The sequence below is a fragment of the Scyliorhinus canicula genome, chromosome 12 (genome assembly GCF_902713615.1).
Source record: "Scyliorhinus canicula chromosome 12, sScyCan1.1, whole genome shotgun sequence".
Classification (NCBI taxonomy): domain Eukaryota; kingdom Metazoa; phylum Chordata; class Chondrichthyes; order Carcharhiniformes; family Scyliorhinidae; genus Scyliorhinus; species Scyliorhinus canicula.
The window spans coordinates 26163199-26175962 of NC_052157.1; the positions used below are offsets into that span (position 1 = coordinate 26163199).

Sequence of the window (12764 nt, forward strand, 5' to 3'; positions counted from 1 at the left end):
GCCTTCCGAGCACCTGCAGATGAAACAAACCGAAAGGGATTCCACTCGATGAACGTGCAGCGTGTGTGTGAGCATCAGATGCGCATCATGCATGCCTGTGCCCGATACCGGGGCAGTGTGCACGGCACCTTCAACCTGGCGTACTCAATGGCTCCTGGCCTCTTTGATGCGTACTCCCAGCTGGGGGGGTTGGTGCCTGGGCGACAGGGGTTATCCACTGTGGTCGTGGTTGATGAACGCCTAACTGGAGGCCACAGACTGGCGCAGAGACCCGCTAAAAATATGCCACGCAATATCCAGATGACTCTGGTACATGGCAGCCCTGTCCTGGGCCTCAGCTGCTGCCTGCACAGATTGCCCCAGGTCTTCGACATCTTGATCCACGGCCAAAATCTTCACCCTCAAAGTCTCCACTACAGATGTCACCCATGCGGTGTTGGCCTGGATGGCATGCATGGCTGGCACACCTCCTGCACCTGCATACGGTTGGACTCCTCCACCTGCACCTGCAATTGCCGAATGCTCGCCGGCAACCCCACATGCAGTCTGCGACTACATCTCCACAATTGATGGGACTGTCCATTCCAGAAGCCCGAAACCCATCTGGACGGCAGCTAATCCCTGGGATCAGCCCGCCCTCCGACTGTCCGCCCCCTCGGGAGTTCGTACCTCCACCTGCTGTACCGGAGCATGTGCATGGTGCGCACCAGAGAGTGCACAGGAGCCTTTTCACCAAGGTGCCCAGCCGAGGTGAGTGTCGCTGGGATGGTGGAGGGTGTTGGAGATAGCTGTGATGGGAAATCTGTGTCACGCTCGGATTCGAGCTCCAGGTGGTCCTGTTCTCGGGTTGATGGGTCGCGGCCATGTTAGTGTCACTATCGCTGGTCGGCACGCTGGGTTTCTAGCTGTGCCTATGGCTGGGGTTGGGATACCAGAAGGGCCCGCTCCACCACCAGCAGCTCCTGCAAGACACAAGACAAGGTGCATGATAAGACTGCGGACGTGTGAGGGAGGTGTGAGGTTGAGGGTGGTATGGGGGTGGTGTTGGGGGACAGTGACACACATCAGAAAATGCACAGTGTTAGACAGTCTGACCCATGCAGCCTAGGGGGTGGGTAGTTGGTGGCTGCAGTGGCCAGGGCAGCCTGGCAGCCTGTATGGGTGCCGGCATGTGGTGCAGGGTGAGGGTTTGGCTGTCCTCCGGGTGGGGTTATGGGTATGAGGACAAGGGTTGATGCCAGGGGCACAGTGCTGCCTACTCACCCTGGCCGCCCTGAAGAGGTTGTGCAGTTTTGTCCGGCACTGCTGGCCAGTCCAGATGGTCTTGCTCACGGCGCTGACGGACTCTGCCACCTGTGCCCAGGCACGGCGAACGGTGGCAGCTGGCAGCCTCCTTCTCCCGTTTCAGGATCAATGAAATCGAGGCCTGCGACATTGTTGGGGGGAGGACTCCCTTCTCTCTTGCTTCATTAAATGTCCTCATCAGCAGTGGGCTCAATATCTCTCAAAACTTCTTATAGAATTCCACCAGGTAGCCGTCAGGCCCCGGGGCCTTGCCCGACTGCATGCCCTCCAGCCCCTTGATTATTTCCTCAATCTCAATTGGGGCTCACAGCCCTTCCACCAGATCCTCATCTACCCTCGGAAACCTCAACTGATCCAAAAACTGCCTCATCCCCTCCACCCCAGCCGGGGGTTCTGACTCATATAGTTTACTATAAAAGTCCTTAAACACCTCATTCACTCCCACTGGGTCCAGGACAGTATTCCCGCCTATACTCTTTACTTTACTTATCTCCCTGGCCGCCTCCCTTTTCCTGAGCTGGTGAGCTGACATAGAATTAGAATCATAGAATTTACAGTGCAGAAGGAGGCCATTCGGCCCATGGAGTCTGCAGCGGCTCTTGGAAAGAGCATCCTACCCAAGGTCAACACCTCCATCCTATCCCCATAACCCAGCAACCCCACCCAACACTAAGGGCAATTTTGGACACTAAGGGCAATTTTAGCATGAGCAATCCACCTAACCTGCACATCTTTGGACTGTGGGAGGAAACCGGAGCACCCGGAGGAAACCCATGCACACACACGGGGAGAATGTGCAGACTCCGCACAGACAGTGACCCAAGCCGGGAATCGTACCTGGCACCCTGGAGCTGTGAAACAATTGTGCTAACCACAATGCTACCGTGCTGCCCCTGACATTCTGCTTGCCTTTTCCCCGTACTCATAAATCGCCCTCCTTGCCTTCCTCAACTGTTCTACCGTTTTCCCTGTGGTCAACAGCCCAAACTCCGCCTGTAACCTCCGTCGCTCCCCCAGTAGCGCCAGTCAATCCCTTAACGGTCATTGAATCGGTCCAGGTGCGGCACCAGTTTTACTTCATAGAAGTCCATGAATCCTGCCCCGGCGTCAACACTTAGTCTCAGGAATGGAGAATACTGCCAATTTAATGTATAGCATAGAAACTGGCCATTCCTCTTATCAGATCTATGCCAGTGTTTAAACTTCACAGAAGCCTCCTCCCATTCCCTTCAGAGAACCTCATCAACATAACCTACTACCTTTCCCCTTCCCCTTCTGTAAGAAAATAAATAATTGCATCAACTCCACTGAGATTCACAGTAAAATTGGACCTGCAAACAAAGTTCACTGACCATGGTTTTAATTGTGGGGTCAGGGCAGTCAAGGTGACACTGTTGACCTTGTTCAGCGACTCTCTTTCTTACCTAGTAATGTCTTCAAACTGATTGCTGAATTGGGGAAGGTTCAGCTGGTAAAAGCTTCATTTGAGGTTCAACCAAGTACAAAGCAAATCAAATGTGGACTTCACGCTGACAACCATGTGCAGGATGTCAAGGCTGAGTTGCCCAGGTACGGTCTCCGAGGTCATACTTTGGAAAATTGTCCAATTTGAATACCTGCTTGTGAACAGTGTGGGAAAGCCAAGCAGGCGAACCCATTCAAAAAGCCAAGCTGGGGCACCACCTACGTAATAGCTGCCGGGAATACCCATTTGTCATAGAATGGTGAAAGTTCTCCAAAATCAATGAGGAGGTGGATAAGGATGCAAAGAAATCAATAATTTTGTTACAAATGAGACGGAAGTCCTCCGCAGGCTAACCTGATTCAAAACAAATAAATCCTCAGGATAGATGGTATTCCGGAGAATACCATAGCATTCCTACAGTGCAGAAGGAGACTATGCAGCCCACTGAGTCTTCACCGGCCCTCTGAAAGGGCACTCTACTTAGGCCCACTCCCCCGCCCTATCTCTGTAACCCCCCCCTAACCCGCACATCTTTGGACTGTGGAAGGAAATGGGAGCACCCCGAGGAAACCCACGCAGACACAGGGAGAACGTGCAAACTCCACGCAGGCAGTCACCCAAAGCTGGAATTGAACCTAGGTCCGTGGCGCTGTGAGGTAGCAGTGCTACCGCTGTGCCACCGTGCTGCCACAGAGTGTTGCAAGAGACTATGGAAGAAGGTTGAGAGGTACTAACAACATTAAGTGTTGGTCTTTGGACAAAAAGACATGCTCCAGGCATATACTAGAAGACCACAAATCAGTGAATATGGTGCCACCATTACAGAAAATGGCAAAACACACATCAGCAAAAAGAGACCTTTAATCATATTTCCGTATTTCCGTTCTTTGTAAAGTAATAGAACATAGAACAGTACAGCACAGAACAGGCCCTTCGGCCCTCGATGTTGTGCCGAGCATTGTCCGAAACCAAGATCAAGCTATCCCAATCCCTGTCATTCTGGTGTGCTCCATGTGCCTATCCAATAAAGTTCCTAAAGTGTCCGACTCCACTATCACAGCAGGCAGTCCATTCCACACCCTAACCACTCTCTGAGTAAAGAACCTACCTCGGATATCACTCCTATATCTCCCACCCTGAATCTTATAGTACGATGGGAGTTAAATAGTGGTAAACTTGACAATTAATTGTGTAACAATAACTGAGAAACAGGGGTCAGTATAGATTCAGAGTAGGGCAGCACGGTGGCGCGGTGGTTAGCACTGCAGTCTCACGGCGCCGAGGTCCCAGGTTCGATCCCGGCTCTGGGTCATTGTCTATGTGGAGTTTGCACATTCTCCCTGTGTTTGCGTGGGTTTCGCCCCCATAACACAAAGATGCGCAGGATAGGTGGAGTGGATACACTAAATTACCCCTTAATTGGAAAAAAATGAATTGGGTACTCTAAAATTATTTTTTTTAAAGTATTGATTCAGAATGGAGAGATCCTACCTGACTAACATAGAATCCCTGCAGAAGGAGACTATTTGGCCCATCAAGTCTGCACGGACCTTCTGAAAAAGCACCCCACCTAGGCCCAATCCCCCATTCTATCCCCATAACCCCAGCACGGGTAATTTAGCATGGCCAATCGACCTAACCTGCACATCTTTGCACTGTGGGATGAAATCGGAGCACCCGGAGGAAACCCGCGCAGACACGGAGAGAAAGTGCAGACTCCACACAGTCAGTCACCCGAGATCGGAATCGAACCCAGGTCTCTGGCGCTGTGAGGAAGCAGTGCTAACCACTGTGTCGCTGCACCATCCAAAGTCTTTGAAGATGCAACAACAGAGAGATGGACTGCAGTAAAATGAATGACCTGATCTACTTTGACTATTAAAACTGAATGTTCCAATGAAAGACTATTCATTAAGTTAAACCTAGGTTCAGGCTGAACCCTGGGAATGAATTAGAAACTGTTTAAAGAGAATAAAACAAGGTGCGTTCATCAGAGGAATGATTAAACATGGTGTGGGGCACTAAGTGAGGTACCTCACATCTCACTCTTGGAACATTGATATTTCCCATTGATGTAAATGACCTGGGCTCAAGATCTTAAACGTAAAGTGATCAAATTTACAGACGATGGCAAGCGAGTAAAATCAGAACAGACAACTCAGAAACTACAAAATGAGGTGGACAATACCTAGATATGGGAAAACAACTGCTGGGGGAAAATTAATCGAAACAAATGTATACTCCTAGGACACAGAAATAACAACAGGTATATTTTATGAATGTTATTGAAATAGCATAAGGATGAAGCTGATCAACCGGAGAGTCTTAGTTAACTCAATGTTAAACAAGGCCAACCAAAGCCAACAGAATGCCGAGCTGCACAGCCAAACGGTGGAACGTACACCAGAGGAGATAATGAACAGATTTTCACATGTTTCAGTCAGGCCTTCAATGCTTTGTCAAGTACTGGTCTCCAAGTCTGGATCATCTATTGCGGACTCCTTATTAGGTCTCCAGCATCACTGATACTCGTCTTTGGCTAATTCCATTCATTCCTTGCGATGATCAGAAACGGCTGAAGGCACTGGATAGTGCAAAGGCTATTAGCCCTGACAACATTCCAGCATTGCGCTCCAGAACTTGCCCTGCCCCTAGCTATTCACGTACAACTACATTACTGGCATTTACCCGACAATGTGAAAAATTGCCCAGGTGTGCCCTGTACATAAAAAACAGGAAGATCCAACCCAACCAACTGCCAGCCAATCAGTCTATTCTTGATCATCAGCAAACTGATTGACGGTATCATCGACGTGCGATCAAGCGGCATTTACGCAATAACGTGCTCACTGACTCACTGTTTGGGTACCACCAGGGCCACTCAGTTCCTGCCTTCATTATAGCCTGGGTTCAAACATGGACAAAAGAGCTGAATTCAAGAAGTGAGGTGGCAGTCACTACCCTTGACAGCAAGGCAGCATTTAATCGAGTATGGAATCAAGGAGCCCGAGCAAAAGTGAAGTCAATGAGAATCACAGGGGGAAAACTCTCCACTGGTTGGAGTCATAACCAGCGCAAAGATAGGTGGTTGTTGGAGGTCAATCATCTCAGTATTGCGACACCGCTGCAGGAATTCTTCAGGGTAGTCCTCTTCACCTGGCCCAACCATCTTCAGCTTCATTAATGAACTTCCTCCATCATATGGTCAGAAGTGGGGATGTTCACTGATGATTGCACAATGTTCAGCACCTTTCATGACTCCACAGATACTGAGGTCATCCGTGTCCATGTGACAAATAAGACCGGGACAATATTTAGGCTTGGGTTGACAAGTGACAAGTAACATTCACGCTACACAATGACCTTCTCCAAAAAGAGAGAATCCAGGTCAAAGCAGCCTGTGTGATTGGCACCCCCATCCACCACCTTCAACATTCACTCTCTCCACCAGTGATGCAGAGTGGCAGCAATGTGTGCCACCTACAAAGCGCAATACAGAAACTCACCAAGGCTCCTTAGTCAGCACTTTCCATACCCACAATCTCTACCATCTAGTGCTGGCCAACCAAGGTACAGGAAAAAGTATTGTGCTGCGTACAGTCCAGGCAGATCGTTTTATACATGAAAAAACATAGGACATACATAAATACACAATGTAAATACATAGACACAGGCATTGGGTGAAGCATTCAGGAGTGCAGTACTACTCAGTGGAGAAGATGTGTGAAGAGATCAGTTCAGTCCATAAGAGGGTTATTCAGGAGTCTGGTAACAGTGGGGAAGAAGCTGTTTTTGAACCTGTTAGTGCGTGTTCTAGACTTTTGTATCTCCTGTCCGATGAAAGAGGTTGTAAGAGAGAATAATCCGGGTGGGAGGAGTCTTTAATTAGAAAGTTTGTCTGCCTTGCTACTTTATTTGTTCATGGGATATGGGCGTCACTGGTATTATTGCCCTTGGGAAGGTGCTGCTGAGATGCCTTCCGGAATCCCTGCAGTCCATGTGGTGTAGCTACATGGAAGAAAGTTCCAGGATTTTGACCCAGTGACAGTGAAGTGAATGTGCCAAGTCAGAGTGTGTGGCTTGGCAAGCTAATTGCAGGTGCTGGTGTTGCCATGCATCTGTTACCCTTGTAGCAGGCGCTACCCGTTTTCCCCAGCCAGCGGGAGGTTTAGACAGAGTCAATGGATTGGAGGCGGTTTCGCGTGATGTATTTTGCTGTGTTCATGACTCTATAATTTCTTACGGTCCTGGGCCGAGCAGTTGCCATATCAGGCTGTGATGCAGCCAGGTAGGATGCTTTCTATGGTGCATTTATAAAATCTGGTAAGAGTCAATGTGGACACGACAAATTTCCTCAAGTTTCCTGAGAAAGTGTAGGCGATGTTGTGCTTTCTTAGTCGTAGCGTCAACATGGGTGGACCCACATTCGTTTTGTATTTACGCCCTACAAAAAGGTCAACATTATGTTCTTTCACATAAGATTATTTCCAGTAATGGGTTTTGATCACAATGTCACATGTTGCTAGATGTACAGTTTTATTGTGAATGTGATTAAGCAAAGGGAAGTCTGAAACAGCTTGACCTTTGGTAGCTAACCAGTGACTGATTTTGTTGAGGGAGTGTGGACAAGGGAGCATCAGCCAAGAACGTACCATGAATCACCGAGATGTACAAGGTCACATCGGATGATTGACAGCTGTTGGTATTTTTACTGTTCATCTTCATTTTTTTTAGAGCAAACATTGCTGTAAAAATCTGAACAACTCTCCACACTCTCCGGGCCTCCTCTTGCTATTGGGTGTCCTCGAAGAAATGTATCCCTTCAAATCAGGAGGTTCCTCCCAAGTCGGTCTCTTCTGAGCAAGAATCTCCCAGGCATTGACGTTGATGTTGCATTTCTTGAGGTAAGCCTTCAGGGTGCCTTGGAAGTGTTTCCTTTGTCCTCCTCTTGCTTTGAAAGCGGGGTCTCTGACATCCTGAGCATTTGGTCGGCCCAGCGGAGTTGGTTTCAGATGCTGGTGCTCTTGGCTTCTTCAAAGACATTGATGTTCGTACGCCTATTCTCCCAGCTGATGCGGAGAATCTGTTTTAGACAGCATTGATCCTACCTCTCCAAGGCCTTGAGGTGGCGTCTGCACATAGTCCATGTCCAAGAGTTGGGAGGATCTTGGTGTCAGCACAGATGTCGAGTTCGTCAAAGGTTCTCGTCCTTAGGTGTCCGAAGGACGAGCTCGTGGATTGAATACAGTGTTGGATCTCCACATCGATGTCAACCTTAGATGAGAGGTGGGTCCCCAAGTAGGGTAAATGTTCCACGTTTGGGAGGGTTTCTCCATTGATCTTGATGGAGGCAGAAAAGATCTTGCCCTGGAAGGGTGCGGTAAAGGACTTGGGTCTTCTTGCAGTTGGGGTTGAGACTGATTCGCAAAGGTGTCAAGCATGGCTTCGGGATTCTCTTCTGAGAGAGTGGAGATGCCGACGTCATCCGCAAACTGAAAGTTCCACGAGTGATGTCAGTGTTGTTTTCTTCTTGGATGTCAACAGGTTGAGGTTGAAATGTTTTCCATCCATCCCGTAGACGATGTGCACTCTGCTGGGCAGTTTGCTCTTAACAATATGAAGGATGGTGGCACTGAAGATGAAGAAAAGGGTGGGGGCAATGGCACATCCCTGCTTAGAATCACAACACTACAGAAGGAGGCCTTTTGGCTCATCGAGTCTACACCGACCCCCCGAACGAGCACCCCAGCAAGGTCCACTCCCCCACCCTATCCGCGCAACCCCATATCCCCAACCTAACCTTTGTGGACACTACGGGCAATTTAGCATGACCAATCCACCTAACCTGCACATCTTTGGACTGTAGGAGAAAACTGGAGCACCCGGAGGAAACTCATGCGGACATGAAGAGAACATGCAAACTCCACACAGCCAGTAACCCGTGGCTGGAGTTGAACCTGTGTCCCTGACACGGTGAGGCAGCAGTGCTAACTATTGTGCCACTGTGCTGCCCCAGTGACTGACTCAGTCTTGACCTCTACAGTTTATTTTTCATATCCCTCAGTGAGGACTGTTGCTGACATCTTATCATGGAGGAGTCGAAGGATGTTGATGAATTTTTCTGGACAGCCGGCCTTTGGCAGGGTCTTCCATAGGACTTCACAATTGACAGTCAAAAGCCTTGGTCAGATCGAGGAATCATAGAATCCCTACAGTGCAGAAGGAGGCTATTCGGCACATTAAATCTGCACCCACTCTCTGAAAGAGCAATTTACCAAGGTCCACTTGACGCCTATCTCTCCCCATAATCCTGTAACCTAACCTGCACATGCCTGGACACTAAGGGACAATTGAGCATGGCCAATGCACCCAAACTGCACAACTTTGGACTGTGGGAGGAAGCCCATGCAGAGATGGGGAAAAGGTACAAACTCCACACAGATAGTCACCCAAGGTCGGAATTGAACCCAGGGTCCTGGCGCTGTGAAGCAGCAGTGCAAATCACTGTGCTGCCCATTGAAGAAGGCCATGTGGAGTGGTTGCTATTGCTCCTGGCATTTCTCTTGAAGTTGCCGAGCAATGAAAATTATGTCCGCTGTTCCACAAATTGGTTGAAGACCACACTGACTTCTCCCAGAGCCTGGGAGAAGGCGGCTGTTGAGGATTCGGGCAATGACGGTGATGGAGATTAGAGAGATTCCTCAGTAGTTACCACAGTCCGCTTTGTCGCCTTTCTTGAAGATGGTGGCGATGACGACATCTCTAAGGCCGGCAGTAATTTCCTCTCTGTCCCAGATTTACAGCAACAGCTGATGGAGCTGACGAGTGATTGCTTCTCCTACAAGTTTGAAAACCTCTGCTGGAAACCTGTCCACTCCTGCGGGTTTTCCAATCTTCACGTGTTTAATGGCGGCCTCGACTTCATCTACGCTTGATGGGAATCCAAGATCATCTTTGGGAGGAGTTGGGGGATTTCCTCAAACGGCCCTCATATGTGGTTGTATCACAGTTTAGCAGTTCTTTGAAGTGTTATCTCCATCGAAAGCCAGTGTTTTCACTGTCTCCCAAGAGGGTTCCGTCATTACCTCGCACCGGTTTGAGGCCTAGGGTATTGGGTCCATGTGTTGCCCTGGTGGCACTGAAGGAGCCGTGTGTGTCATGTTAGTCGGTGAGGAGTTGCAGTTCCTTAGCTTTCTCATTCCACCATTGGTTCTTGATTTCCCTAGCTCTTCTTTGTGCCTCTGCCTTGGCTAATCGATGAGCTCTCCCCTTTGCCTTGCTGGTTATGTTGTTTTGCCAGGCACAGTGAGCTTTGTTGGTCTTGTCAATGAGGTCTTAGATGGTGTGACTGTTCTCGTCGAACCAGTCTTGGTGTTTCCTGGTCTTGTAGCTGATGGTTTCTTCACAGCTTGAGATGCTGGCTGTCTTCAGCTCTTTCCAGTTGTCTGCCATTCCTTTCACATGGACACTTTGGAGATTTTGGAGAATACATTGTTGGAAGTTCACCAGCATGCTAGGCTCTTGTGCTGCTCAATGTTGATCTTTTTTTCTGAGCTGTTTCTTCATCTTCCACTGCTTCTGGAGGAGCGGATGAGCCGGTTGTGTGTCCAAAATACTTAATTGGGTGCAAAGCGCGTTGGGATGTAGGGCATTCATGAAAGCACTGTATAAATGCATATTTTTTATTTAGTGGAAATACAACTGCAAAGCCCATCCAGTGACTAAGCGAAGAACTTGTTTCCCAATTCATTCTATATAGGATTATCTCAATCTCACAGTTATACTATTTACTACTGTTCTCAGTGTCTTGGGCTAGAATATGAAAAACATATACAATCGGACAGGACTTCCATTCCCAACTACTACTCAATGGCACTTCTACCAAAGCATATTTGAGTGAATGGAGTGGGTTGGCAGTGATAGCTGTGACTAAATCATATGCAGAATCTGACTCTCTCACCTTACACACTTGATCCGGTGTCGGAGGGCTGGTGGAATTTGCGGAATCGCACGCCAAGTCACCTCCTTCAAAAGAGGAGAGAAGAAGGTTAAAACATTTAAGGATCTAGTTCCCTTTATGTGTACAAAATGAAGGAAAAATTAATTTCCCAAGCTGCCCATTTATTTTCAGTAAAAGAAATTTCCTTTAACTTTAAGCATATGGTAACATTTTGTAGATCCTGCTTGTAATACAAAATCTTGCTGAACCATAGTATAGATTGGAGAGTAGGCACGGAGTTCAACTTTAATTTTGGCGGCCAGTAAATCAGGAATACTGCAAACCAGGAATACCCAATTCTCTGAAACCCAGACTTACTCAGTACCACGAACAATATCCATATAGAAGCAGAACTACCCTCCCTGTTACAGACAGGCATATAGCACCAAAGTGGAACAAAATTACAAACTCTTGTAGCTGAGGTGGCAAGTCTTTCAAGATTTCTTTTTGTTGCAATTATTATCAAATAGTCAATAGGAAGAAAAAAGAATTTAGATGCCAAGACACATCCCCCCCCCCCCCCGCCCCCCCCCCCCCCCCCGCCCCCCCCCCCCCCCCCCCCCCCCCGCCAAGCACTAAAGATGGAGGGCAGAATTCCCCCATCTAGGAAGCTGAAGATTAAGTCCCATGGCGGGAATGGGAACATGGACTATTTCCCACTGCAGGAGGCGGCGGGAAAAAAAATTGAATCCTCCAACCCCAACCGCATTAATTATGCAACCAGGTGTTTTGTGCCACATTCCGTGGCGGAGCAGGCCTGATGGTATGCAGTCTGCCATCGTATCTAGGTGCCATGTTGAAAAGGTGCCCAACATCACTGACTTACTGACAAAGGTGGACCATTGAAAATGAAGATGGAGCGCCGGGAGCAGGGACAGGAAGTTGGACTCCTGAGAAAGAAGATGGATCTCCAGATATATTCTGAGGCTGGAAGATGGACCTCCTCGAGGACACCAAATCTGGAAGGTCCACCTTCAGGTGCCCCTCCCCGCTCCCCCACTGCTGTGGTGTTCCTTTTCATGCGGAGGGTGATTAGAATTTGGAACTCAATGCCTGGAAGGATGGTAGAGGCGGAAATGCTCATAACATTTAAGAAGCTTTTAGATGAGCACCTGAAATGCCATAGCTTACAAGGCTATGGACTAAGTGCTGGAAGGTGGGATTAGAATAGATAGGTACTTGATGGCCGGCACAGACACAATGGGCTGAAGGGCCTCTTTCGATGCTGTAAAACACTTGACTCTAGAGTATTTATTTGTTTTCAGTTGAACACACCCAACAATCCATCTGAATAACTTTACATCTGACTACTTCATTATCAAATACCTCATTTATCATCTATGCTGAATATGAGACAATAACAGAACGCCATTCCAAAAGTAACTTGACCTTGACTGAAAAACTACTGACACAGGTTTATATTTTTGATTGCATTGTTCTTTGTCGGACTGACCCTGGTAGAACGAATGCGCAGTCAAATACATAATCCAAGCTATCGTTCAGTACTCAGCGCTAAATCACTATAGGAGATCAAGAGTTCAGGATTTGCACTGTGCAATATTAGGAACTAATGGATGCCTCACATTCTGCGAGTTCACCCTGAAAGTCATTTAGGATGTTAACCAGGGTTGATGCTCTTTTTTTAAAAATAATTTTTATTCAAATTTTCCAACAACAAATTTCATCCCAACAACGAAAAGAGAAAAACAATAACCCCTACCTCCAATACAAAAACAATAAATTAACAAGAAAGAGTAATAAACATAGAACCATAAGAACAAACCCCCATAACGAACCCATAGTCCCCCGTCCCCCCAATCCCCCCCCTTCCCCCCCGGTTGCTGCTGATATTGACCCCCCTCTAATGCTCCGCCAGGAAATCAAGAAAAGGCTGCCACCGCCGGAAGAACCCCTGCACCAACCCCCTCAGGGCAAACTTGCTCCAGTTTAATGAACCCGGCCATGTCGTTGATCCAAGATTCCGGGCTCGGGGGC

At 48.1% G+C, this 12764-nt stretch overlaps 1 protein-coding gene across 1 annotated transcript in view; it reads right to left on the reverse strand.

Annotated features, from left to right (window-relative positions):
- The window catches only part of LOC119975063 (WD repeat-containing protein 72-like), a 410282-nt gene that overhangs the window by 382175 nt on the left and 15343 nt on the right, over positions 1-12764 (reverse strand). The window contains exon 2 of the mRNA XM_038814560.1: positions 10731-10795. The gene's annotated coding sequence lies outside the window, so the exon portion shown is untranslated. The remainder of the gene's footprint in view (positions 1-10730; positions 10796-12764) is intronic.